Source organism: Pleurodeles waltl, chromosome 2_2, assembly GCF_031143425.1.
Source record: "Pleurodeles waltl isolate 20211129_DDA chromosome 2_2, aPleWal1.hap1.20221129, whole genome shotgun sequence".
Taxonomy (NCBI): Eukaryota; Metazoa; Chordata; class Amphibia; order Caudata; family Salamandridae; genus Pleurodeles; species Pleurodeles waltl.
In genome coordinates, this window is record NC_090439.1 from 617,572,313 (window position 1) to 617,599,450 (window position 27,138).

Here is a 27,138-nt window from a genome sequence, read left to right on the forward strand (position 1 = left end):
TAAGAAGGGAGGGGGGAGGGAGGAGCAGCTGGGAGGCGGGAGGCGGGAGGGAGCGGCAAATGGGGGCGCGAGGGGTCAGCCCGCAGGGAGGCAGCGGCAGGGATCGGGGAGCGCACAAGGGGCAAAAACACAGAAAACGAGCAAAACTAAAGGCAGTCACAATAAGAAAAACCACACAATAAGAAATACAATACTGGCACAATACACGATCGGGGAGACAGCAATCAGGGGGGCACAATGGGGGCAGAAGCGCCGGCGGCGAGGCGCAGAAAAAACGAAAAACAACGTACGGGACGGCGGAAGCGGCACACGGGTCATGTGAGCCCACTAGCCACCAGGGATGAGGCGCAGGAGGATGCCTGCGGGTGGAGGAGGGCCTCGAACATGCAAACGGCAGCGTGGTCGTGGGACAGAGGCAGGAGGCAGCAGGTTGGTGCTGCGGTCGTGGGGGCGAGCTCAGGACCTAAAACAGGTCAGAGTTCGCTCACTCGCGACGCGCAGCGCCAGCCATTAAGAAGGGAGGGGGGAGGGAGGAGCAGCTGGGAGGCGGGAGGCGGGAGGGAGTGGCAAATGGGGGCGCGAGGGGGGTGGGGCCGCAGGGAGGCAGCGGCAGGGATCGGGGAGCGCACAAGGGGCAAAAACACAGAAAACGAGCAAAACTAAAGGCAGTCACAATAAGAAAAACCACACAATAAGAAATACAATACTGGCACAATACACGATCGGTGAGACAGCAATCAGGGGGGCACAATGGGGGCAGAAGCGCCGGCGGCGAGGCTCAGAAAAAACGAAAAACAACTTACGGGACGGCGGAAGCGGCACACGGGTCAAGTGAGCCCACTAGCCACCAGGGATGAGGCGCAGGAGGATGCCTGCGGGTGGAGGAGGGCCTCGAACACGCAAACGGCAGCGTGGTCGTGGGACAGAGGCAGGAGGCAGCAGGTTGGTGCTGCGGTCGTGGGGGGCGAGCTCAGGACCTAAAACAGGTCAGAGTTCGCTCACTCGTGACGTGCAGCGCCAGCCATTAAGAAGGGAGGGGGGAGGGAGGAGCAGCTGGGAGGCGGGAGGCGGGAGGGAGCGGCAAATGGGGGCGCGAGGGGGGCGGGCCGCAGGGAGGCAGCGGCAGGGATCGGGGAGCGCACAAGGGGCAAAAACACAGAAAACGAGCAAAACTAAAGGCAGTCACAATAAGAAAAACCACACAATAAGAAATACAATACTGGCACAATACACGATCGGGGAGACAGCAATCAGGGGGGCACAATGGGGGCAGAAGCGCCGGCGGCGAGGCTCAGAAAAAACGAAAAACAACTTACGGGACGGCGGAAGCGGCACACGGGTCAAGTGAGCCCACTAGCCACCAGGGATGAGGCGCAGGAGGATGCCTGCGGGTGGAGGAGGGCCTCGAACATGCAAACGGCAGCGTGGTCGTGGGACAGAGGCAGGAGGCAGCAGGTTGGTGCTGCGGTCGTGGGGGGCGAGCTCAGGACCTAAAACAGGTCAGAGTTCGCTCACTCGTGACGCGCAGCGCCAGCCATTAAGAAGGGAGGGGGGAGGGAGGAGCAGCTGGGAGGCGGGAGGGAGCGGCAAATGGGGGGCGCGAGGGGGGCGGGCCGCAGGGAGGCAGCGGCAGGGATCGGGGAGCGCACAAGGGGCAAAAACACAGAAAACGAGCAAAACTAAAGGCAGTCACAATAAGAAAAACCACACAATAAGAAATACAATACTGGCACAATACACGATCGGGGAGACAGCAATCAGGGGGGCACAATGGGGGCAGAAGCGCCGGCGGCGAGGCGCAGAAAAAACAAAAAACAACTTACGGGACGGCGGAAGCGGCACACGGGTCAAGTGAGCCCACTAGCCACCAGGGATGAGGCGCAGGAGGATGCCTGCGGGTGGAGGAGGGCCTCGAACACGCAAACGGCAGCGTGGTCGTGGGACAGAGGCAGGAGGCAGCAGGTTGGTGCTGCGGTCGTGGGGGGCGAGCTCAGGACCTAAAACAGGTCAGAGTTCGCTCACTCGCGACGCGCAGCGCCAGCCATTAAGAAGGGAGGGGGGAGGGAGGAGCAGCTGGGAGGCGGGAGGCGGGAGGGAGCGGCAAATGGGGGCGCGAGGGGTCGGGCCGCAGGGAGGCTGCGCCAGGGATCGGGGAGCGCACAAGGGGCAAAAACACAGAAAACTAGCAAAACTAAAGGCAGTCACAATAAGAAAAACCACACAATAAGAAATACAATACTGGCACAATACACGATTGGGGAGACAGCAATCAGGGGGGCACAATGGGGGCAGAAGCGCCGGCGGGAGGCGCAGAAAAAACGAAAAACAACTTATGGGACGGCGGAAGCGGCACACGGGTCAAGTGAGCCCACTAGCCACCACGGATGAGGCGCAGGAGGATGCCTGCGGGTGGAGGAGGGCCTCGAACACGCAAACGGCAGCGGGGTCGTGGGACAGAGGCAGGAGGCAGCAGGTTGGTGCTGCGGTCGTGGGGGGCGAGCTCAGGACATAAAACAGGTCAGAGTTCGCTCACTCGCGACGCGCAGCGCCAGCCATTAAGAAGGGAGGGGGGAGGGAGGAGCAGCTGGGAGGCGGGAGGCGGGAGGGAGCGGCAAATGGGGGCGCGAGGGGGGCGGGGCCGCAGGGAGGCAGCGGCAGGGATCGGGGAGCGCACAAGGGGCAAAAACACAGAAAACGAGCAAAACTAAAGGCAGTCACAATAAGAAAAACCACACAATAAGAAATACAATACTGGCACAATACACGATCGGGGAGACAGCAATCAGGGGGGCACAATGGGGGCAGAAGCGCCGGCGGCGAGGCGCAGAAAAAACGAAAAACAACTTACGGGATGGCGGAAGCGGCACACGGGTCAAGTGAGCCCACTAGCCACCAGGGATGAGGCGCAGGAGGATGCCTGCGGGTGGAGGAGGGCCTCGAACACGCAAACGGCAGCGTGGTCGTGGGACAGAGGCAGGAGGCAGCAGGTTGGTGCTGCGGTCGTGGGGGGCGAGCTCAGGACCTAAAACAGGTAAGAGTTCGCTCACTCGCGACGCGCAGCGCCAGCCATTAAGAAGGGAGGGGGGAGGGAGGAGCAGCTGGGAGGCGGGAGGGAGCGGCAAATGGGGGCGCGAGGGGGGCGGGGCCGCAGGGAGGCAGCGGCAGGGATCGGGGAGCGCACAAGGGGCAAAAACACAGAAAATGAGCAAAACTAAAGGCAGTCACAATAAGAAAAACCACACAATAAGAAATACAATACTGGCACAATACACGATTGGGGAGACAGCAATCAGGGGGGCACAATGGGGGCAGAAGCGCCGGCGGCGAGGCGCAGAAAAAACGAAAAACAACTTACGGGACGGCGGAAGCGGCACACGGGTCAAGAAAGCCCACTAGCCACCAGGGATGAGGCACAGGAGGATGCCTGCGGGTGGGGGAGGGCCTCGAACATGCAAACGGCAGCGTGGTCGTGGGACAGAGGCAGGAGGCAGCAGGTTGGTGCTGCGGTCGTGGGGGCGAGCTCAGGACCTAAAACAGGTCAGAGTTCGCTCACTCGCGACGCGCAGCGCCAGCCATTAAGAAGGGAGGGGGGAGGGAGGAGCAGCTGGGAGGCGGGAGGCGGGAGGGAGCGGCAAATGGGGGCGCGAGGGGTGTGGGGCCGCAGGGAGGCAGCGGCAGGGATCGGGGAGCGCACAAGGGGCAAAAACACAGAAAACGAGCAAAACTAAAGGCAGTCACAATAAGAAAAACCACACAATAAGAAATACAATACTGGCACAATACACGATCGGGGAGACAGCAATCAGGGGAGCACAATGGGGGCAGAAGCGCCGGCGGCGAGGCTCAGAAAAAACGAAAAACAACTTACGGGACGGCGGAAGCGGCACACGGGTCAAGTGAGCCCACTAGCCACCAGGGATGAGGCGCAGGAGGATGCCTGCGGGTGGAGGAGGGCCTCGAACATGCAAACGGCAGCGTGGTCGTGGGACAGAGGCAGGAGGCAGCAGGTTGGTGCTGCGGTCGTGGGGGGCGAGCTCAGGACCTAAAACAGGTCAGAGTTCGCTCACTCGTGACGCGCAGCGCCAGCCATTAAGAAGGGAGGGGGGAGGGAGGAGCAGCTGGGAGGCGGGAGGCGGGAGGCGGGAGGGAGCGGCAAATGGGGGCGCGAGGGGGGCGGGCCGCAGGGAGGCAGCGGCAGGGATCGGGGAGCGCACAAGGGGCAAAAACACAGAAAACGAGCAAAACTAAAGGCAGTCACAATAAGAAAAACCACACAATAAGAAATACAATACTGGCACAATACACGATCGGGGAGACAGCAATCAGGGGGGCACAATGGGGGCAGAAGCGCCGGCGGCGAGGCGCAGAAAAAACAAAAAACAACTTACGGGACGGCGGAAGCGGCACACGGGTCAAGTGAGCCCACTAGCCACCAGGGATGAGGCGCAGGAGGATGCCTGCGGGTGGAGGAGGGCCTCGAACACGCAAACGGCAGCGTGGTCGTGGGACAGAGGCAGGAGGCAGCAGGTTGGTGCTGCGGTCGTGGGGGGCGAGCTCAGGACCTAAAACAGGTCAGAGTTCGCTCACTCGCGACGCGCAGCGCCAGCCATTAAGAAGGGAGGGGGGAGGGAGGAGCAGCTGGGAGGTGGGAGGCGGGAGGGAGCGGCAAATGGGGGCGCGAGGGGTCGGGCCGCAGGGAGGCAGCGGCAGGGATCGGGGAGCGCACAAGGGGCAAAAACACAGAAAACTAGCAAAACTAAAGGCAGTCACAATAAGAAAAACCACACAATAAGAAATACAATACTGGCACAATACACGATCGGGGAGACAGCAATCAGGGGGGCACAATGGGGGCAGAAGCGCCGGCGGCGAGGCGCAGAAAAAACGAAAAACAACTTACGGGACGGCGGAAGCGGCACACGGGTCAAGTGAGCCCACTAGCCACCAGGGATGAGGCGCAGGAGGATGCCTGCGGGTGGAGGAGGGCCTCGAACACGCAAACGGCAGCGTGGTCGTGGGACAGAGGCAGGAGGCAGCAGGTTGGTGCTGCGGTCGTGGGGGGCGAGCTCAGGACCTAAAACAGGTAAGAGTTCGCTCACTCGCGACGCGCAGCGCCAGCCATTAAGAAGGGAGGGGGGAGGGAGGAGCAGCTGGGAGGCGGGAGGGAGCGGCAAATGGGGGCGCGAGGGGGGCGGGGCCGCAGGGAGGCAGCGGCAGGGATCGGGGAGCGCACAAGGGGCAAAAACACAGAAAACGAGCAAAACTAAAGGCAGTCACAATAAGAAAAACCACACAATAAGAAATACAATACTGGCACAATACACGATCGGGGAGACAGCAATCAGGGGGGCACAATGGGGGCAGAAGCGCCGGCGGCGAGGCGCAGAAAAAACGAAAAACAACTTACGGGACGGCGGAAGCGGCACACGGGTCAAGTGAGCCCACTAGCCACCAGGGATGAGGCGCAGGAGGATGCCTGCGGGTGGGGGAGGGCCTCGAACATGCAAACGGCAGCGTGGTCGTGGGACAGAGGCAGGAGGCAGCAGGTTGGTGCTGCGGTCGTGGGGGCGAGCTCAGGACCTAAAACAGGTCAGAGTTCGCTCACTCGCGACGCGCAGCGCCAGCCATTAAGAAGGGAGGGGGGAGGGAGGAGCAGCTGGGAGGCGGGAGGCGGGAGGGAGCGGCAAATGGGGGCACGAGGGGGGCGGGCCGCAGGGAGGCAGCGGCAGGGATCGGGGAGCGCACAAGGGGCAAAAACACAGAAAACGAGCAAAACTAAAGGCAGTCACAATAAGAAAAACCACACAATAAGAAATACAATACTGGCACAATACACGATCGGGGAGACAGCAATCAGGGGGGCACAATGGGGGCAGAAGCGCCGGCGGCGAGGCGCAGAAAAAACGAAAAACAACTTACGGGACGGCGGAAGCGGCACACGGGTCAAGTGAGCCCACTAGCCACCAGGGATGAGGCGCAGGAGGATGCCTGCGGGTGGAGGAGGGCCTCGAACACGCAAACGGCAGCGTGGTCGTGGGACAGAGGCAGGAGGCAGCAGGTTGGTGCTGCGGTCGTGGGGGGCGAGCTCAGGACCTAAAACAGGTCAGAGTTCGCTCACTCGCGACGCGCAGCGCCAGCCATTAAGAAGGGAGGGGGGAGGGAGGAGCAGCTGGGAGGCGGGAGGCGGGAGGGAGCGGCAAATGGGGGCACGAGGGGGGCGGGGCCGCAGGGAGGCAGCGGCAGGGATCGGGGAGCGCACAAGGGGCAAAAACACAGAAAACGAGCAAAACTAAAGGCAGTCACAATAAGAAAAACCACACAATAAGAAATACAATACTGGCACAATACACGATCGGGGAGACAGCAATCAGGGGGGCACAATGGGGGCAGAAGCGCCGGCGGCGAGGCGCAGAAAAAACGAAAAACAACTTACGGGACGGCGGAAGCGGCACACGGGTCAAGTGAGCCCACTAGCCACCAGGGATGAGGCGCAGGAGGATGCCTGCGGGTGGAGGAGGGCCTCGAACACGCAAACGGCAGCGTGGTCGTGGGACAGAGGCAGGAGGCAGCAGGTTGGTGCTGCGGTCGTGGGGGGCGAGCTCAGGACCTAAAACAGGTCAGAGTTCGCTCACTCGCGACGCGCAGCGCCAGCCATAAAGAAGGGAGGGGGGAGGGAGGAGCAGCTGGGAGGCGGGAGGCGGGAGGGAGCGGCAAATGGGGGCACGAGGGGGGCGGGGCCGCAGAGATTCAGCGGCAGGGATCGGGGAGCGCACAAGGGGCAAAAACACAGAAAACGAGCAAAACTAAAGGCAGTCACAATAAGAAAAACCACACAATAAGAAATACAATACTGGCACAATACACGATCGGGGAGACAGCAATCAGGGGGGCACAATGGGGGCAGAAGCGCCGGCGGCGAGGCGCAGAAAAAACGAAAAACAACTTACGGGACGGCGGAAGCGGCACACGGGTCAAGTGAGCCCACTAGCCACCAGGGATGAGGCGCAGGAGGATGCCTGCGGGTGGAGGTGGGCCTTGAACACGCAAACGGCAGCGTGGTCGTGGGACAGAGGCAGGAGGCAGCAGGTTGGTGCTGCGGTCGTGGGGGGCGAGCTCAGGACCTAAAACAGGTCAGAGTTCGCTCACTCGCGACGCGCAGCGCCAGCCATTAAGAAGGGAGGGGGAGGGAGGAGCAGCTGGGAGGCGGGAGGCGGGAGGGAGCGGCAAATGGGGGCACAAGGGGGGCGGGGCCGCAGGGAGGCAGCGGCAGGGATCGGGGAGCGCACAAGGGGCAAAAACACAGAAAACGAGCAAAACTAAAGGCCGTCACAATAAGAAAAACCACACAATAAGAAATACAATTCTGGCACAATACACGATCGGGGAGACAGCAATCAGGGGGGCACAATGGGGGCAGAAGCGCCGGCGGCGAGGCGCAGAAAAAACGAAAAACAACTTACGGGACGGCGGAAGCGGCACACGGGTCAAGTGAGCCCACTAGCCACCAGGGATGAGGCGCAGGAGGATGCCTGCGGGTGGAGGAGGGCCTCGAACACGCAAACGGCAGTGTGGTCGTGGGACAGAGGCAGGAGGCAGCAGGTTGGTGCTGCGGTCGTGGGGGGTGAGCTCAGGACCTAAAACAGGTCAGAGTTCGCTCACTCGCGACGCGCAGCGCCAGCCATTAAGAAGGGAGGGGGGAGGGAGGAGCAGCTGGGAGGCGGGAGGCGGGAGGCGGGACGGAGCGGCAAATGGGGGCGCGAGGGGGGCGGGGCCGCAGGGAGGCAGCGGCAGGGATCGGGGAGCGCACAAGGGGCAAAAACACAGAAAACGAGCAAAACTAAAGGCAGTCACAATAAGAAAAACCACACAATAAGAAATACAATACTGGCACAATACACGATCGGGGAGACAGCAATCAGGGGGGCACAATGGGGGCAGAAGCGCCGGCGGCGAGGCGCAGAAAAAACGAAAAACAACTTACGGGACGGCGGAAGCGGCACACGGGTCAAGTGAGCCCACTAGCCACCAGGGATGAGGCGCAGGAGGATGCCTGCGGGTGGAGGAGGGCCTCGAACACGCAAACGGCAGCGTGGTCGTGGGACAGAGGCAGGAGGCAGCAGGTTGGTGCTGCGGTCGTGGGGGGCGAGCTCAGGACCTAAAACAGGTCAGAGTTCGCTCACTCGCGACGCGCAGCGCCAGCCATTAAGAAGGGAGGGGGGAGGGAGGAGCAGCTGGGAGGCGGGAGGCGGGAGGGAGCGGCAAATGGGGGCACGAGGGGGGCGGGGCCGGAGGGAGGCAGCGGCAGGGATCGGGGAGCGCACAAGGGGCAAAAACACAGAAAACGAGCAAAACTAAAGGCAGTCACAATAAGAAAAACCACACAATAAGAAATACAATACTGGCACAATACACGATCGGGGAGACAGCAATCAGGGGGGCACAATGGGGGCAGAAGCGCCAGCGGTGAGGCGCAGAAAAAACGAAAAACAACTTACGGGACTGCGGAAGCGGCACACGGGTCAAGTGAGCCCACTAGCCACCAGGGATGAGGCGCAGGAGGATGCCTGCGGGTGGAGGAGGGCCTCGAACACGCAAACGGCAGCGTGGTCGTGGGACAGAGGCAGGAGGCAGCAGGTTGGTGCTGCGGTCGTGGGGGTCGAGCTCAGGACCTAAAACAGGTCAGAGTTCGCTCACTCGCGACGCGCAGCGCCAGCCATTAAGAAGGGAGGGGGGAGGGAGGAGCAGCTGGGAGGCGGGAGGCGGGAGGCGGGAGGCGGGAGGGAGCGGCAAATGGGGGCACGAGGGGGGCGGGGCCACAGGGAGGCAGCGGCAGGGATCGGGGAGCGCACAAGGGGCAAAAACACAGAAAACGAGCAAAACTAAAGGCAGTCACAATAAGAAAAACCACACAATAAGAAATACAATTCTGGCACAATACACGATCGGGGAGACAGCAATCAGGGGGGCACAATGGGGGCAGAAGCGCCGGCGGCGAGGCGCAGAAAAAACGAAAAACAACTTACGGGACGGCGGAAGCGGCACACGGGTCAAGTGAGCCCACTAGCCACCAGGGATGAGGCGCAGGAGGATGCCTGCGGGTGGAGGAGGGCCTCGAACACGCAAACGGCAGCGTGGTCGTGGGACAGAGGCAGGAGGCAGCAGGTTGGTGCTGCGGTCGTGGGGGTGAGCTCAGGACCTAAAACAGGTCAGAGTTCGCTCACTCGCGACGCGCAGCGCCAGCCATTAAGAAGGGAGGGGGGAGGGAGGAGCAGCTGGGAGGCGGGAGGCGGGACGGAGCGGCAAATGGGGGCGCGAGGGGGGCGGGGCCGCAGGGAGGCAGCGGCAGGGATCGGGGAGCGCACAAGGGGCAAAAACACAGAAAACGAGCAAAACTAAAGGCAGTCACAATAAGAAAAACCACACAATAAGAAATACAATACTGGCACAATACACGATCGGGGAGACAGCAATCAGGGGGGCACAATGGGGGCAGAAGCGCCGGTGGCGAGGCGCAGAAAAAACGAAAAACAACTTACGGGACGGCGGAAGCGGCACACGGGTCAAGTGAGCCCACTAGCCACCAGGGATGAGGCGCAGGAGGATGCCTGCGGGTGGAGGAGGGCCTCGAACACGCAAACGGCAGCGTGGTCGTGGGACAGAGGCAGGAGGCAGGAGGCAGCAGGTTGGTGCTGCGGTCGTGGGGGGCGAGCTCAGGACCTAAAACAGTTCAGAGTTCGCTCACTCGCGACGCGCAGCGCCAGCCATTAAGAAGGGAGGGGGGAGGGAGGAGCAGCTGGGAGGCGGGAGGCGGAGGGAGCGGCAAATGGGGGCGCGAGGGGGGCGGGGCCGCAGGGAGGCAGCGGCAGGGATCGGGGAGCGCACAAGGGGCAAAAACACAGAAAACGAGCAAAACTAAAGGCAGTCACAATAAGAAAAACCACACAATAAGAAATACAATACTGGCACAATACACGATCGGGGAGACAGCAATCAGGGGGGCACAATGGGGGCAGAAGCGCCGGCGGCGAGGCGCAGAAAAAACGAAAAACAACTTACGGGACGGCGGAAGCGGCACACGGGTCAAGTGAGCCCACTAGCCACCAGGGATGAGGCGCAGGAGGATGCCTGCGGGTGGAGGAGGGCCTCGAACACGCAAACGGCAGCGTGGTCGTGGGACAGAGGCAGGAGGCAGCAGGTTGGTGCTGCGGTCGTGGGGGGCGAGCTCAGGACCTAAAACAGCAGCCACAAGGGGGTGAGTACAGTGGGGATCAATACATATTTTGGCTGGTGGGGTGGTATCCGGGTGGTGAATGTGTGTTATAGGGTGCCCCTAAGGCCGGGCCAGACATTGCAGCATGGGTCAACTGAATGGTAATGGGTTCATGGCAAATACAGGTAACCTAGCTTGTTAGCAGTCTATTTTAGGCAGATCATCGTGGGTCCCAGGTGTGCTGCAGTTGGCAGTGTGTGGTCCTCATCTTGCCTTAGTGACTAGCCATATCACTGGTAGTGCAATGCATAGTGCTTAAGCCTGTTCCCTGTGTGTGACGGTGATGTGCATGCCAATAGTGGTGTTGGTGCAGTCACTGACCAAGTGTATCCTTTGTCCCCCACCTTTCTTGTTTTGTCGTCCCGTCCTTGTGTGCATTAGCATCATCTGACGGTGGAGCAGGGGCACTGGCGAAAGAGGGAGCTGCATCCCACAGGACCCATGAGGCAGAGTCCACCGACGCCAAGGGAACCAGTGGGACGGAGGGTGAGTGGAGCACCATGGCTGAGACTGGAGGAGACAAAACAGACTCAGAAACCTCCTCCGATGGGAGCTCCCTCGTGGTGGCGGACACCTCTGTGACCACCCCAGCTGCAGGTACGGCCACCCCCCCCATACCAGCTCCACCCTCCCAGTAGCCCCTCAGTGAGTTGCCCGTGCCCGCTCACCCAGAAGGGTGGGCATCTCCTTTGCCCCAGGCACCTCAGGCCCTGCCCCAGTGAGCCCTATTGCCCTAAGTGAGGAGTCTATTGACCTCCTGAGATCCATCTCTGTAGGGCAATCAGCCATTGTGAATGCCATCCAGGGGCTGGCATCCCAGATGCAGCAATGCAATGTATTTCTGCAGGGCATTCACTGTGGATTGGCGGACCAACAGAGATTGATTCAGGCTCTGGCCTCCTCTCTGATGGCAGCCATTGTCCCTGCTTCCTCCGTTCCCCCTCCACATACCATTTCCCAGTCCCATTCTCCTCAACCCCAACCCATCCCAGGCACACATACAGAAAAGCATGCACACAAGACAACACCCAAGAGTGGGACAGGCAGACACAAGCATCACACTTCATCACACAAGCACTCACGCAAACACCATAGAGTTGCAGACACAACCACATCCACTATCTCCACTGTCTCCCCCTCCTCCTCCACCTCCCTCCTAGTCATGTCCACACTCACACATGCATTCACTGCCTCAACACTCAACATTCACCACCAGCATCACCACATCAAGCAGCACACACACCTCACTGCGCCAAGTCCAGCAGACGTACACCTCCAACAACCACTCCCTCAACCTCCACTCCCATCCCTCCTCCATCCTCCCACACAACCGTCCCTAAAAAGGGGAAAAAGCCCACAACACCTACATCCAGGAAGGGGAAGGAGCCCACAACACCTACAGCCAGAAAGGAGAAGTAGCCCACAACAACTACAGCCAGGAAGGGGAAGGAGACCACAACACCTACAGCCAGGAAGGGGAAGGAGCCAACAACAACTACAGCAAGGAAGGGGAAGGGGAAGGAGCCCACACCTCCTGCCATGGAGGGAATGAAGCCCTCAACTCCATCAGAGGCTGGGAGGGTGAAACCACCATCACCACCACCATCACCTGTGGTCACGGAGCCCCCACCACCAGCAGAGGCAGGCCATGAGGCACCATCACCCGTTGCCACAGAGCAGCACTCCCCACCAGCTGAGGCAGTGCAGCTATTACTGCCAGCAGAGGCAGCGCAGGAGGCACCATCACCTGTTGCCACAGAGCAGCACTCCCCACCAGCTGAGACAGTGCAGCTATCCCCGCCAGCAGAGGCAGGCCAGGAGGCCCCATCACCTGTTGCAACAGAGCAGCACTCCCTACCAGCTGAGACAGAGCAGCTATCACCGCCAGCAGGGGACATGTAGGCCACCCACCAGGGACTGATGCACAAGGGGCCCCCTCCAGAACCAGTGGGCATGTTCCCCAGCTCAGAGACTGTGACCTTGTACTCCCCAGCACGGAAAAAGGGGCATGGAGCCCCCTTCAGAACCAGTGGGCATGTTCCCCACCTGGAAGACTTTGGCCTTGCACTCTCCAGCAAAGGATAATGGGTGTGAAGACCCCTCCAGAACCAGTGGGCATGCTCCCCAGCTCAGAGACTGTGACCTTGCACTCCCCAGCAAATACAAATGGGCATGGAGCTCCCTCCAGAACCAGTGGGGAAGTTCCTGTATTCGGCTGCGGTGCCCCCCATAAACCTGAGGTGCCTGCCCACTTTCAAACTGATGCCACTGCAGTGTTCTCTCCGGATGTGTCAGGATACAAGTTGGGCCTTGGATTGTGCCCTGTGGCCTTGTGTGCCCTTATGACTTTGAACTGGGCATTGGCCCTTTATGAACAATTTGTATATATTTGGTTTGTGTGGTTGGTTTTGCTATGGTAATACATTGTCAGTACTTCCAAAATCTGGTCCTTGTTTTATTGTAAAAACAGTTGATAAACGAAATGCAGAACTAATCAAACATTCACCCCCAGTCAGTCACAGATGTGTGTTTAATCCATCAGTTATTTTTGCTCACCATGCCATTCCAGTTTGGACCCAGCTATATGCAAATCAATCTTGACCCTGTTCCCCATGGTAACAGTCTGACCCAAACTACAAGACCAGGTCCTATCTCGACCAGAAACAAGTATCCTCGGACCGGTTTCAGAGTATCACCCACTTTAGCCAGGCTAGCTTGAATCTAGTGGCATAGTAAGCACAGGACCCACGTCTGGGCATACCCTTCCCACTTGGGACGACAAATGCAAAAAGAACACTTGATGAACAGAATGCAGAACAAATCAAACATTCCCCCCCCCAGTCACAGATCATGTTTGACCCATGAATTTACTTACCTACCATGCCATTCCAAATTGGATCCAGCAATATGCAAATCAATCTTGACCCTGTTCCCCATGGGAACATTCCAGCCAGAACTGCAAGACCATGTCCTCCCGGGACCAGAAACAAGTATCCACAGAACGGTTTCAGGGCATCACCCCTATTCAGCCAGTCTAGCTTGAATCTGGTTGAATAGTGAGCACATGACCCACGTCTGGGCATACCCTTTACATTTGGGGCAACAAATGCAAAAAGAACAGTTGATGGACAGAATGCAGAACAAATCAAACATTCACCCCCAATCATAGATCTGGGTTTAATCCATCATTTTTTTTGCTCACCATTCCATTCCAGATTGGATCCAGCTGTATGCAAATCAGTCTTGACTCTGTTCCCCATTGGAACAGTCCAGCCCAAACTGCAAAACCAGGTACTCCCTGGACCAGAAACAAGCATCTTGAGACCAGTTTCAGGGCATCACTTCTCTGCAGCCAGGCTAGCTTGAACTTGGTGGCATGGTGAGCACAGGACCCACCAAATTCAAGCTATCCTGGCTGAAGAGGGGTGATACCCTGAAACTGGACCGAGGATGCTTGTTTCTTGTCCAGGGAGGACCTGGCCTTGCAGTTCGGGCTGGACTGTTCCCATGGGGAACAGGGTCAAGACTGATTTGCAAATGGCTGGGTCCAAACTGGAATGGCATGGTGAGCAAAAAAACTAATGGGTTAAACCCAGTTCAGTGACTGGGGGTGAGTGTTTGCATTATTCAGCACTCCGTCCATTGTCCTTTTGTGTTGCCCTTGTTTTACTGTGTCGTGTTTTTGGCCATTGGTTTATGTGTGCAGCTCGTTGTGTGTATGGTGTGTGTGTGTGTCACTCTTGTTTTCTTCCGTCTCTCCTTTGTGTGCTAGGGGGCTGTACTCACCGTTGTCGTCTTTGTTGGCGTTGGTGTTCCAGGTAGAGCATAACGTAGAAGATCATCAGGAAGACTTGCAGTTCAGGCTCCATGGCGACATAGTTCTTCCCTGTGTCTCCGATGGTGAGTACTTTCACTTCTGAGTATTCTTTCCACCAGGCTTTTGATGGCATTGGTACCGCCCCGGAAAAGCTGAAGGATTCGTGTGTCTTAATATGGTGGGCAGCACGTTGTCTTCCGCCTAGCTGTTGTTGGCTACCGCCGTGGTGAGTTTGTTTCCACCCTGGCGGTTGGTGTGGTACATTGGCTGTCTATGGGAGTTATCACCGCCATGGTCATAACTGGTGATAATTACTGCTTAATTGGCGGTCTCACTGCCACTTTATCACTCACCGCCAGGGTCATAAGGAGGGCCTTAGTTTTGAAATAGATAATTTTGATGTGTCCATGTTATGTTTGGGGCGTTTCGTGTCATGCCACTAGGCCTACCCACGCAAGTGAAGTACCATTTGTATCGGGAGACTAGGTGAAATGCTGGGTGGAAGGGAGTTTGTGGCTCCCCTCAGATTCCAGAACTTTGCAAAGTTGAAATGTGATGAAAATTATTTTTTTTAAACTAATTTTGAGGTTTGAAAGGATTCTCGATGACAGAACCTGGTGAGAGCCCCACAATTCATCACATTCTGGATTCTTCTACCTACATTCCTAGTTTTAAATAAATGTATACGTTTGGTAGGTTTCCCTAAGTTATGGCTAAGCTAGAGCCCAAAATCCACAGCTAGGCACTTTGCTAAAACAAGGCATCAGTTTTGATTGGAAAAATGTGATGTGTTCACATTGAGTTTGGGGTGTTTCCTGTCACAGGCACTAAGCCTACCCACACAAGTGAGGTACCATTTTTATTAGGAGACTGGGGGGAATGCTGGGTGGAAGGAAGTTTATGGCTCCCCTCAGATTCCATAAGTTTCCATCACCGAAATGTGAGGATGAAGTGTTTTTTTAAGCCAAATGTTGAGGTTTGCAAAGGATTCTGGGTGGCAGAATCTGGTGAGAGCCTCACATGTCACCCCATTCTGGATTCCCCTGGGTGTTTAGTTTTCAAAAATGTATAGGTTTGCTAGGTTTCCATAGGTGCTAACTGAGCTTGAGCCCAAAATCCACAGGTAGGTACATTGAAAAAAAAAAAACACGTCCATTTCAGTGTAAAACTATGATGTGTCCACATTGAGTTTTGGGGTGTTTCCTGTCACTGACACTAGGCCACCCCACACCAATGAGGTACCACTTTTGTTGGCAGACTTGGGAAAATGCAGGGTGGAAGGAAGTTTCTGGCTCCCTTCAGATTCCAGAGCTTAGCTGAAATATGAGTAAAATGTGTTTTTTTTAGACAAACTGTGAGGTTTGCCAAGGATTCTGGGTGACAGAACCAGTCAAAAGCCTCATAAGTCACCCCATTCTGGATTTCCCTAGGTATTTAGTTTAAAAAAATGTATAGGTTTGCTAGGTTACCCCAGGTGCCGGCAGAGCTAGAGCCCAAAATCCACAACTAGGGACTATGCAAAAAACAAGTACGTTTTCAGTGTAAAAATGTGATGTGTCCATCTTGCGTTTTGGGGCGTTTCCTGTCACGGGCACTGGACTTACTCACCAAGTGAGATACCATTTTTATCGGAAGACTTGGGGTGATGCTGGGTGGAGAGACGTTTGTGGCTCCTTTCAGATTCCATAGGTTTCCCTCACTGAAATGTGAGAAAAAAGTGTTTTTTTAGGTAAATGTTGAGGTTTGCAAACAATTCTGGGTGACAGAATCTGGTGAGAGCCCCACAAGTCACCCCATTCTGGATTACCCTGGGTGTTTAGTTTAAAAAAATGTATAGGTTTGCCAGGTGTCCCTAGGTGCTAGCTGAACTAGAGCTCAAAATCCACAGCTAAGCACTTTGGATAAAACATTTTCAGTGTAAAAATGTGCTGTGCCACGTCGTGTTTTGGGCTGTTTCCTGTTGCAGGTACTATGCCTACCCACACAAGTGAAGTGCCATTTTTATAGGGAGACTTGGAGGAATAGAGAATAGAAGAACAAGTGTTATTGCCAATTGTCTTTCTCAATATTTGTGCCTTTCAAATGTGAGTCAGAAAGTAAGAAAGAGGTCATTTTGAGAAATGCCCTGTAATTCACATGCTAGTATGGGAATCCCTAAATTCAGAGATGTGCAAATAACCACTGCTTCTAAACTCCATATCCTGTGCCCATTTCGGAAATACATAGGTTTACTTGATTCCTATTTTTTCTTTTATATTTTACCAAATTAATTGCTGCATTCCCGGTATACATCGAAAACCCATTGCAAGGTGCAGCTCATTGTTTGGATCTGGGTACCTTGAGTTCTTGATGAACGTACAAGCCCTATATATCCCCGCAAACAGAAGGGTCAAGCAGATGTAAAGGTATATTGCTTTTAAAAATCTCCAGTTGGTGGAAAAAGTTATAGAAGAAAACTGAGAAAGAAATAATTGTGTTTTCAACTCTATTTCAATATTTGTTTATTTCAACTATTACTTTCTGTAGGAAAACCGTGAAGGATCTACACAATTTACCCCTTGCTGAATTCAGAATGTTGTCTACTTTTCAGAAATGCTCAGCTGTCCAGGGTGCACCATTGGTTTCACACCCATTTCTGTTACTGACTGAAAGCACATAAATAGAAAAAATGGGGCATGTCCCAGTAACATGCCATATCTGTGTTGAATAATCTTGTTTTCTGATTCAAGTATGCCTGTTTCTGAAAGCTGAGAAGATGGTGATTTTAACACTGCAAACCCTTAGTTGATCCCATTTGCAGGTGAAAAAAAATGATGCTTTCTTCTGCAGCTTTTTTCCCCAAAAACCCAATTTGTAGCTGTATTTTACCTAAGTTCCAAGTGTAAACCACCCCAAATAGCCAAAAAAAAGGCTTGGCACAGGAGGGGGAAACGTTCTGGCAGTGAAGGGGTTAAGGTTAATCCACATTTGAGCAACAATAACATTCAAACGTTCATAGGGAACAATCATAGAACATTGGTATTTACATAACGTGTACGAGGCGTTACTCATAAGTACAATCTGAAAAACTGCACAAAAGAATTAAGTCATAGTTACAAGTTGAAATACAGATTCCTGTGTATGGCATCTGGCCCATGTGTCCTCACTTTAGACTACTAAGATGTACATCATTGTTCATTGACTTTTTTACACGTCCATCAACCAATCTAAGCGGGCACAACAAAATTAACAAGCTAGTACCATCCTAGAATGCTTGTTGTTCCATACCTCACCACACAGCACACATACAAAGCTGAAAAGGTTAGTAGAAAGGAATTATTTCCTAAATTCTTATGCCTGCCTCATAAGGAGGTGTACATATTAGATACAAATCCCTTTCTACCAAAATTAGCTCAATGTACTAATTTAGAAGCAATGTAATTCATGAACCCCCTGTAAAAAATGAATCTCTGTCTCAAACGTAACAACCCACTGAGCTATCCACACAAATATAAACCTATGGTCTGCATGTTACGTGTTGTGCTTTGCAGCAGGAACATTAATCTTTGATGCCACTTTATCAAGAGTCAAAACTGTGACTAAACAAATCACAATTTTCTCTATTATCCAAGCTACACTTACCTTGCCTCAGCATGCCAAAGTGCTCATCCTCAAACTTGGCACATACTGCAGTGGCACAGGTCATACCACCCTAAATCCAGCACTTTTCTGGTGTAAACGTCTGGGCGTTATCAAGTGAGCTCAGTGGTAAGGCACATTGTTCATTGCTTGTTGTCGTGAAGACTCTCTTATGTTTCTAGAGGGCTAATCATGGGTGTCCAAGTTACATCTTGGTTAGCTTTGATTGTTTTACTTCACTGAAATGTGTTTTGCTACTATTTTTTGTCATAGTAGATCATGGATGTGTCAGACTAATTTGCCATTTTGCTTGTTAATATTTGGCGACAGCATTTGCCATTTGAGTGAGTCAATCCATGATGTGTCAGTGTGGTAAGGAACAAGGGGGCATTTTGTTAGATATTTTAAGGATGAACGTCCCATATCATCTGTATTGTTATAGTTTTATGCCATTTATCTTGCAATGGAGTGTAGGGCAGATACAGAAACCAGGTTCATCCAAGCGGAAAGTTTACTGTCTAACTTAGAATTGTTTATGTAAAAAAGTGGTCACAGAAAAATCATAGCCAGGGAAGCTGCAAGTTTGGTGAGAAGTGGGGCTTGATAATAGCGGGTTACTGTAAAGCAGGGTCCTATTACTTTTGTCAACAAAGGCAGGATAGCTCAGAGTAACCGAAGTTCATATTCCTTGCCCAGGAGGGTCTAGACTTCAATTGAATGCTACACTTCATTGGTTCCAATGAAAATTTCTAGAATCATACTTCAATCGATCAATCAGGAGATTTATGAAGTGCTTCTTGTCACACATGAGGATTTGCAGATACTGACAGGGACTGGCAGGGTCCAGTTGATTAGCTGAACAGGCAAATCTTCAGGGACTTTCAGAACGCTGGAAAGAATGGGTAGGTCCAGAGGTAAAAGGGTAGCTTATTTAGGCCCGCGTTACAACCCTGGCGGTAAATCCCACTTACTGCCGTGCCTACGGCTGCCAACATACCATCACCGCGGCAGTATTCCGCTACGGGTATTATGACCCACACTGAGAATACCGCCACAATACAGACACCCACACAAGTCCGCCAGACCAAAGGTCAGTGATAAAGTAGCGGTACCAAAACCCACACCGTCACACCAACAGGAATACGCCCACAGTATCACGACCAACGAATAAACGCAGCAGTCTTTCAACCGCGGTAAACCATTGGTGGTACACACCACTGCACTCAAAATACACACACATTTACAAAACACCACCACATTGGACAATTCAGAATACACACACCTGACACACATACACACACCACACCCTCACACTCATACCACTATAAAACATACACCCACATTACCAACAACCATTTCAACGAACAAATTAGAACAAGCAGAGAGAGAAAAGCAAAGAGCACACTTTCACCCAGAGGCACAGAACACCATCACTCATATACCATCCACGCACATCACATAATACATCACAACACAGCACTCCACACATCACCTCACACATATCACTCACACCACATCATGGCACCTCAAAGACACTCCAGGTTTTCTGAGGAGGAGCTCAGGGTCATGGTGGAGGAAATCATCCAGGTAGAGCCACAGCTATTCAGATCACAGGTGCAGCAGACCTCCATTGCAAGGAAGATGGAGCTATGGCGGAGAATCGTCGACAGGGTCAATACCATGGGACAGCATCCTAGAACCAGGGATGACATCAGGAAGAGGTGGAACGACCTACAGGGGAAGGTGTGTTCGTGGTATCAAGACACCAGATAACAGTACAGAGGACTGGCAGCGGACCCCCACCTCCTCCCCCACAACTAACAACATGGGAGGAGCAAGTCTTGGCGATCATGTAGCCTGAGGGCCTCACAGGAGTAGCAGGAGGACTGGACTCTGATAAGTAAAATCTTTACTACCATACCACCCCACCCTACCTGCATGCCCTCACTAACTCATACCCCTACCGTCACCCCCCTCACCCCACTACCTCACATATACCCCACTAGCACAACCCACCCATCCTGATACCAAGCCCTGCATGCAACACCAATGCATGGACACCCATCACAGACCTGCATGGACATCCATCATCACAGCATGCACACTAGAGAGACTCACCCACCCCACACAATCCGCAATCACACAAGGTCAAGGAGACAGGGAAAGTACAAACCCATTGCACAAGATGGCACACACAGATACATTAACAATGCATTTGCATCCCAACAGGACCCCTACCCAACGTCACCAGACAGGAGGTGCCAGCTACATCCAGTCCTCCCACAGAAGAGGCCCACAGTGATGACAGCATCTCTGCATGCCTGGATCAGGATGACTAGCCTGGCCCATCAGGGACCTCTAGACAGTTGGTCCCCCTGCCACAGTCCCAAACCACCACAGAGCCTCCTCCCTCAGGAAACACCAGCACGCCACCCACCGGGCGCATGCCACTGTCCCCAGGACACATCAATCAGCAGTGTGTCCACCACTACAGGGATCCCAGGCAACCCCACAAACACAGGACAATCAGGGACCTGGGGTCAGTGGCAGTGGGCACACGGTTCAGGGGACAGAGGCACAGGACAAGAGGGAAGCTGGGAGAACTGCTGTGTGACAGGAGGAGGACAGGCCCAGGGAACCCACTCTCCACGAGGCACTCTCCAACATCATGGGAGCATACCACCATTCCCAGGAGACCATGGGCACGGTACTGGCAAATTTTCAGGAGACCCAGGAGCTGCAGGAGGGACAGTACATGGGGATCAGGGATGACCTCACCAAAGTCTACACCATCCTGGTCATCATACAAGGGGTGCTGGCTGATATGGGCAAGACCATGAGGGAGGCAGTGACTTAACAAAGGACCCCTGACACTAGCCAAACTGAGGAACAGCCTTCCACCTCCGCCGGCCTGGTGGACAGGAGGGCCCACCATAGGAACAATAGGCCACCAGCACCACCCCCCCTGCAGAAGGAGAACCACCCCGCAAACAGTCCCTGCGATCCAGGCAGAAGACAGAGAACATTGCCAAGACCCCCGCCAGGAAATAGGGCCATCCTGATTGTCACCCTTCAGTCCCACTCTTTTACCCTGTCCACCTTGAACTGCCATTGCTCCCCTTCCTATGCCCCTTTGCACAATGCACACAAAGAGACTGAACTGTACCATGGACCTTCCTCCACCATCAACCCAGCCCCTTGCACATACACCAATACCCATTAGTGCCTAAATAAAGACCCTTTAATCAAATACCAATCTGGAGTCAGTCTGATGATTCACAAATGTATTACAACAACATTAGCAAAAAATGCAAGGTATATGTTCATTTACTCATACCAACGCATGACAGTTGTTGGGAAGCAGTACACATAGCAGAAGGCAGAATGGGGTACACAGATCTGAAAAAAGGAAATCCAAAGGGAACAGTTAGTGTCCATAGACAGAGGTTAAGAGGCTGCTATGAACAATGTCCTAAAGTAAACTGATATGTGAAGAGGAGTTACAGTGTCTTACCTGTGTGCCACTGGAAGTACTGCAGGATGATGTTTGTTCTGTTGTCAACATCTTCCTCTGTCTCCTCTTCCACTGCTGCCACAAGACCATCACCAGGCTCATCCTCCAGTAGAAAAGGCACCTGGCGTCTCAATGCCAGGTTGTGCAATATACAGCATGCCACGATGATCTGTGAGTAGTACAGGGAGCCACCTGTCAGATGGAGGAACCGGAATCTGGCCTTCAGGAGGCCGAATGTCCTCTCAATGATACGCCTAGTTCGCCCATGTGCCTCATTGTAGCATTCCTCTGCCCTTGTCTTGGCATTCCTCACTGGGGTCAGTAGCCATGAGAGGTTGGGGTAACCAGAGTCACCTGCAAATTTCGAGGGATACCTGTTAGACACACACTAACCCTTAGGGACTACCCCATACCCAGACACCTACTCATACTCTGTGGGGACCTTGGGCTCACCTATTAGCCACACCCAGTGCCTCTGGAGTTGCCCCATCACATAAGGGATGCTGCTATTCCTCAAGATATAGGCGTCATGCACAGAGCCAGGATATTTGGCATTCACATGGGAGATGTACTGGTCCGCCAAACACACCATTTGCTCATTCATCGAATGGTAGCTTTTTCTATTTCTGTACACTTGTTCATTTCTGCGAGGGGACAAATGCCACATGTGTCCCATCAGTGGCACCAATGATGTTGGGGATATGACCCAGGGCGTAGAAGTCAGCTTTCACTGTGGCCAAATCCTCCACCTGGGGAAGACGATGTAGCTGCGCGTGTGTTTCAGCAGGGCAGACACTACCCTACCCTGCTCTACACGTTTGAGAACATTGGCAGAGACATCCCAGATGCCATGGCCACTGTAGTTTGGAAGGAGCCACTTGCCAGGAAATGGAGCAATGACAGGCCTGCACAAGAGGGGGTATACCTGTGGGCTGGCGGATAGCTGACATCAGGTCTGGCTCCAATCGGGCACACTGTTCTTGGATTATGGTATGATCAAGTCTGTATGTGATTATGATGTGTCTGTCTTCCATTGTCGACAGATCCACTAGGGGTCTGTACACCGGAGGATGCTGCCATCTCATATGCTGCCTCAGCGGTTGAAGCCTATGGAGGAGAACGGTGAGCAGAAGGTAACTTAACATATAGATAGCACAACTGTGTCTGAAATAATGTTACAGAATCCATATGTGAAATTGTGAGTCCGTATATTTGCCAATATGTGCTGCGACGCAGTTAGGTGCCATGCCATGTGCTCCCCTGAAATGGCAGCTGTTTGACTTTTGAGGAGGGACAAGGGGAAATGAGGTAACTGCAATGGCGTTGTGCAGCATCGCGCTAGCCGGTCGAAGACCGCCGCGCAACTCAGCATTGGTTATCATTGGGCCCTAAGGGTCCAAGGAGCCAATGGCGATGTACGCCGGGGTTGATGGTACGCACTGCCATGGATGTGACCGCCATTTTCTATCTCTTCACCCACTTGATACCTGACCATCAAGAGGAGAGGACCTACACTGAAAGTGCTGCTGTGACCTTAGTCTGGAAACGACAATGGCTACAGTGTCTGGGGAAAGGACCCCTGCCTTCACTGCAGAGGAGTTGGACAAACTAGTGGATGGGGTCCTCCCCCAGTACACGCTACTCTACGGTCCTCCAGACAAGCAGGTGAGTACACTGTGAGCATGATGTGTGGGCAATGCCTGTTTGGAGTGGTGTGGATGTAAGCCACATGTTGGGGGGTGGCCTGGGTGCTGCATGTGAGGTGGTCAGTGTATGTGCGTCAAGGCATGGGTGGGAACTGGTGGTCAATGAGTATGACGGTCGGGACTGGTGAGTAATTAAATGTTTTCGCTCTGTTTACCCTCTAGGTCAGCGCCCACCAGAAGAAGGGTATTTGGTGTGCCATGGCCAAGGAGGTGCGGACCCTAGGGGTCTATCACAGACGGAGCACCGACTGCCGCAAGAGATGGGAGGACCTGCGCCGCTGGAGCAAGAAGACGGCGGAGGCCCAGCTGGGGCTGGCCTCCCAACGTGGAAGGGGTGTCCGTCGCACCATGACCCCCCTGTTGTTCCGCATCCTGACGGTGGCCTATCTGGAGTTGGATGGGCGCTTTAGGGCATCACAGCAGCCACAAGGGAGTGAGTACAGTTTCAGAAAGCGGACTCTGCACAGTTTAGGAACTAGCTGGGTGGGGGGTGTGGGCTGTGGGTGCCCCTAGGCCAGGGCGATCATGCCAGGGTAGGTCCCTTGTTTGCAGGCTCTGAAGCACCCCTAACCCTATGGTACAATTGGGCAGCTACTAGTGTGCAGGGTCCTGTGGGTGCCAGGTGTGCACATGCTGGCGTTAGGCTTTGTGCCCCATGGGCTGGTGACTACCATAGTGACTGGTTGGGCAAGGCCTAGTGCATAGGGCAGCTCCTTGTGTGTTGTGTCCGCCAACAGTAGTGGTGGTGCTGGCATTGACCATGTGTGTCCTCTGTCTTTCCCACCTTCTTCTTTTGTCACACTGTCCTTGTGTGCATTAGCACTGGCAGAGGAGCTGAGGCACCGGCAACCGAGGGAGCTGCATCCCACATGGCCATTAGGGTGAATCCGCTGAGGGTGAAGGCACCAGTGGGACGGAGGGCAATGGGAGCTCCACGACGGGGACAGGAGGGGATACCAGTGACCGCTGCTCCTCCTCTGATGGAAGCTCCCTGACGGTGGCGGACACCTCTTTTCCAACCCCAACAACAGGTACAGCCGCCACACCCCCTACCAGCACCGCCCTCCTAGCAGCCCCTCAGCGTGTTTCCTATGCCCACTCACCCAGGAGGGTGGGCATCTCCTTCGCCCCAGGCACCTCAGGGCCTGCACCAGTCAGCCCTGCTGCCCTCAGAGAGGAAGCTATTGACCTCCTGAGATCCTTCACTGTTGGCCAGTCAACCATTCTGAATGCCATCCAGGATGTCGAGAGGCATTTGCAACAAACAAATGCATACCTGGAGGGCATTAATTCTGGCGTGGCGGCCCAACAGAGAGCATTTCAGGCTCTAGCCTCAGCACTGATGACAGCCATTGTCCCTGTGTCCAGCCTCCCCCTCCACCTTTCACTACCCTGACCCAATCCCCTCTACCTCAGCCTATCCCAAGCACACCTCCAGACCAGCATGCACACACATCAACACACAAAAGGGGCTCAGGAAAACATAAGCACCACACATCATCACACAGGCACTCACACAAGCACCATACCCATGCACACATACCAACATCCACTTCCTCCACTGTGTCCCCCTCCTCCACGTACTCCACCTCCCTCCCAGTCTTGTCTCCACTCACACCTGCATGCACTACATTATCAGTCACTGCCTCCATCACCAGCACGCCCATCACAACACACCGCTCACGAGCAATCACAACCCCCACAACCATTCACACGTCCCCTGTGTCCTCTCCCAGTGTGTCTGTGAGCCCTCCTCCCAAAGTACACAAACGCAGGCACACACCCACTCAACAGGCATCCACCACACAACAGCCTCCAGCCCATGCACCTTCACCCAAACTCAGCAGACGTACACATCCTACAACCACTACCTCTTCCTCCACTCCCACACCCCCTCCATCTTCCCGTCAAAGTGTGTCTAAAAAACTTTTCCTAGCTAACATTAACATCTTCCCTCCACCTCCCCTCCACCGTCCTTCCCCTAGGGTCAAGATGTCTAGATCCCAGCCTGGCACCTCAACCACCAAATCTGCGTCTGCTGTGATCCCTGTAAGTCTGGGTGGATCGAAGGGGGCACCCGTCAGAGCTGCCAGTGTGCTACCTACAGATGTGAAGGACCACCCGATTCCGCCACCTGCCAGAAGGGGCGACATCCAGCAAAGGAAAGTCGCACTACCCACCCAGCAATGCCTCAGCCAAACACAAAGAGGACAGTGCCAAGGTCCCAGCAGCAACTGCCAAGGTGGGGAAGGGACACAAGGCAAAGGGCAAGTCACCTCAGGGCACGATGCCACCTGGTGAGGGGCTGGTGACCACCATTTCCTCAGAGATGCCAGCGATCTATACCACAGTCAACACTGCTACAACGACCACCATCTGCACCGCCACCTGTAGTGCCATCTGCACCGCCGCTGCCACAACATCAGTCTGCAGCATCCTCACCAAGGATCAGCCATCCAGAGACGGTCTGGTGTCTCCCTCCAGCACTACAGACACCTGCACCATGGGCAGCACCGGCAGCATCTCTGCCGCAGTCACTGCCACCTGCACCACCATCTGCACCACCACGTGCCCAGCCAGGGCCACTATATCAGATGTCAGCAGCATCCCCAGTGGGCAGCCGTCCGAGGCTGCACGTGACGTCCTGGACCCTGGACACGCCACTTGAGGCACCGGCACTGTCACTACCAGCAGTTTGCAGCATAAGTCGCTGCAGGATGGAGTGTGGCTCTGCCTCCATGGAGTACCATGCTACCTGTTTCATGTACATATCATTGCTCAGACACCCAGATGAGAGGATGCTAACTGCCACACCCCAGGTGCAGCATCACTGGGCACAAGGTCCCCTCCAGAACCAGTGGAGAGATGCATTCACTCACCCCATCCTTGGCAGGATGAAGCACGCTGGGCACAAGGTCCCCTCCAGAACCAGTGGAGAGATGCATCCATCCCTCTATCCTTGGCAGGATGAAGCACTCTGGGCACAAGGTCCCCTCCATGCCCCCTCCATTATCAGTGGAAGACGCCATCCACTAGAGAGACTGTGGCTTTGCACTCCCCAGGACCAAGCAGTGGGCAAACCACCCACTTGAGAGACTTGAGAGACTGTGGCTTTGCACTCTCCAGGACCAGGCAGTGGGCAACCCACCCACTTGAGAGACTGTGGCTTTGCACTCCCCAGGACCAGGCAGTGGGCAACCCACCCATTTGAGAGACTGTGGCTTTGCACTCCCCAGGACCAGGCAATGGGCATGGAGCCCCCTCGAGGTGCAGTGGCGTCGTACCATCTTCCGGCTGAGGTGCCCCCTCTTCCCCCTGAGGTGCTTGTGTTTTTATGACCTGATGCCCCTCCAGTGTTCTCTCCGTTTTGAGGCTGGTGTCTTGTGTTGGCTTCGCCCATGCTTTTGGGACCACTGGTCCACGGACATTTACAAGGGTCAGTGTACGACCTTGTGTATATAATGTAACATTTTGTATATACTGATTATTTAAAATTCTATTGCTATATCTGAATGTTCCAATATAACACTGGTTAGACTAATTTCCTTTTGTCCTTGCGTTCTTCCAAGGGGTGACGGGGTGTATCAGTAATGTTGTTGGATGTGTTAGTGTATATGATGTTGTGGGTGAGGATGGAGGTGTTGCGTGCCGCGTGTGTGTGTCACTGTCTTTTCCCGCCCACCTCTCTTGTGTGCTAGGTGCAGTACTCACCGTTGTTGCCGCTGCCGCCTTCCTTCTACTTCCTGGTGTATGAGAAGATACACCAACATGGCGTCCTGGTTCTTCGTTGAGTGTCGAAAGGTGAGTGGTTTCCCTTTGATGTACTGTTTCCGCCATGGTTTTGATGTCGTTGGTACCGCCCCAGAAAAGCTAGCGGATTGGCCTCTCATAATACTGTGGGCGGTACATTGTCCTCTGCCTGTCTGTTGGCAATGACCGCCACGGTGTTTGTTGCTACCGTCCTAGCGGTCGAAGTGTTAAAGTGGCTGTCTATGTTGGCGGTTTCAGCCGTGGCCGTAAGCTATTAACACCGACCGCCAGGGTTGTATTGAGGGTCTTAATGTCTTTGCTGCAGATTGGGAGGAGTCGAGTAGGAGGCTCCTTTCCAGATGTGAGAAGTGTAGTTGGTTGATGGCATTGTCTAATACTGTCGGCAGGAGCAGGAAGATCGGTCTGTAGTTGTTGAGCTCACTGGGGCCTGCCTATGCTTTTT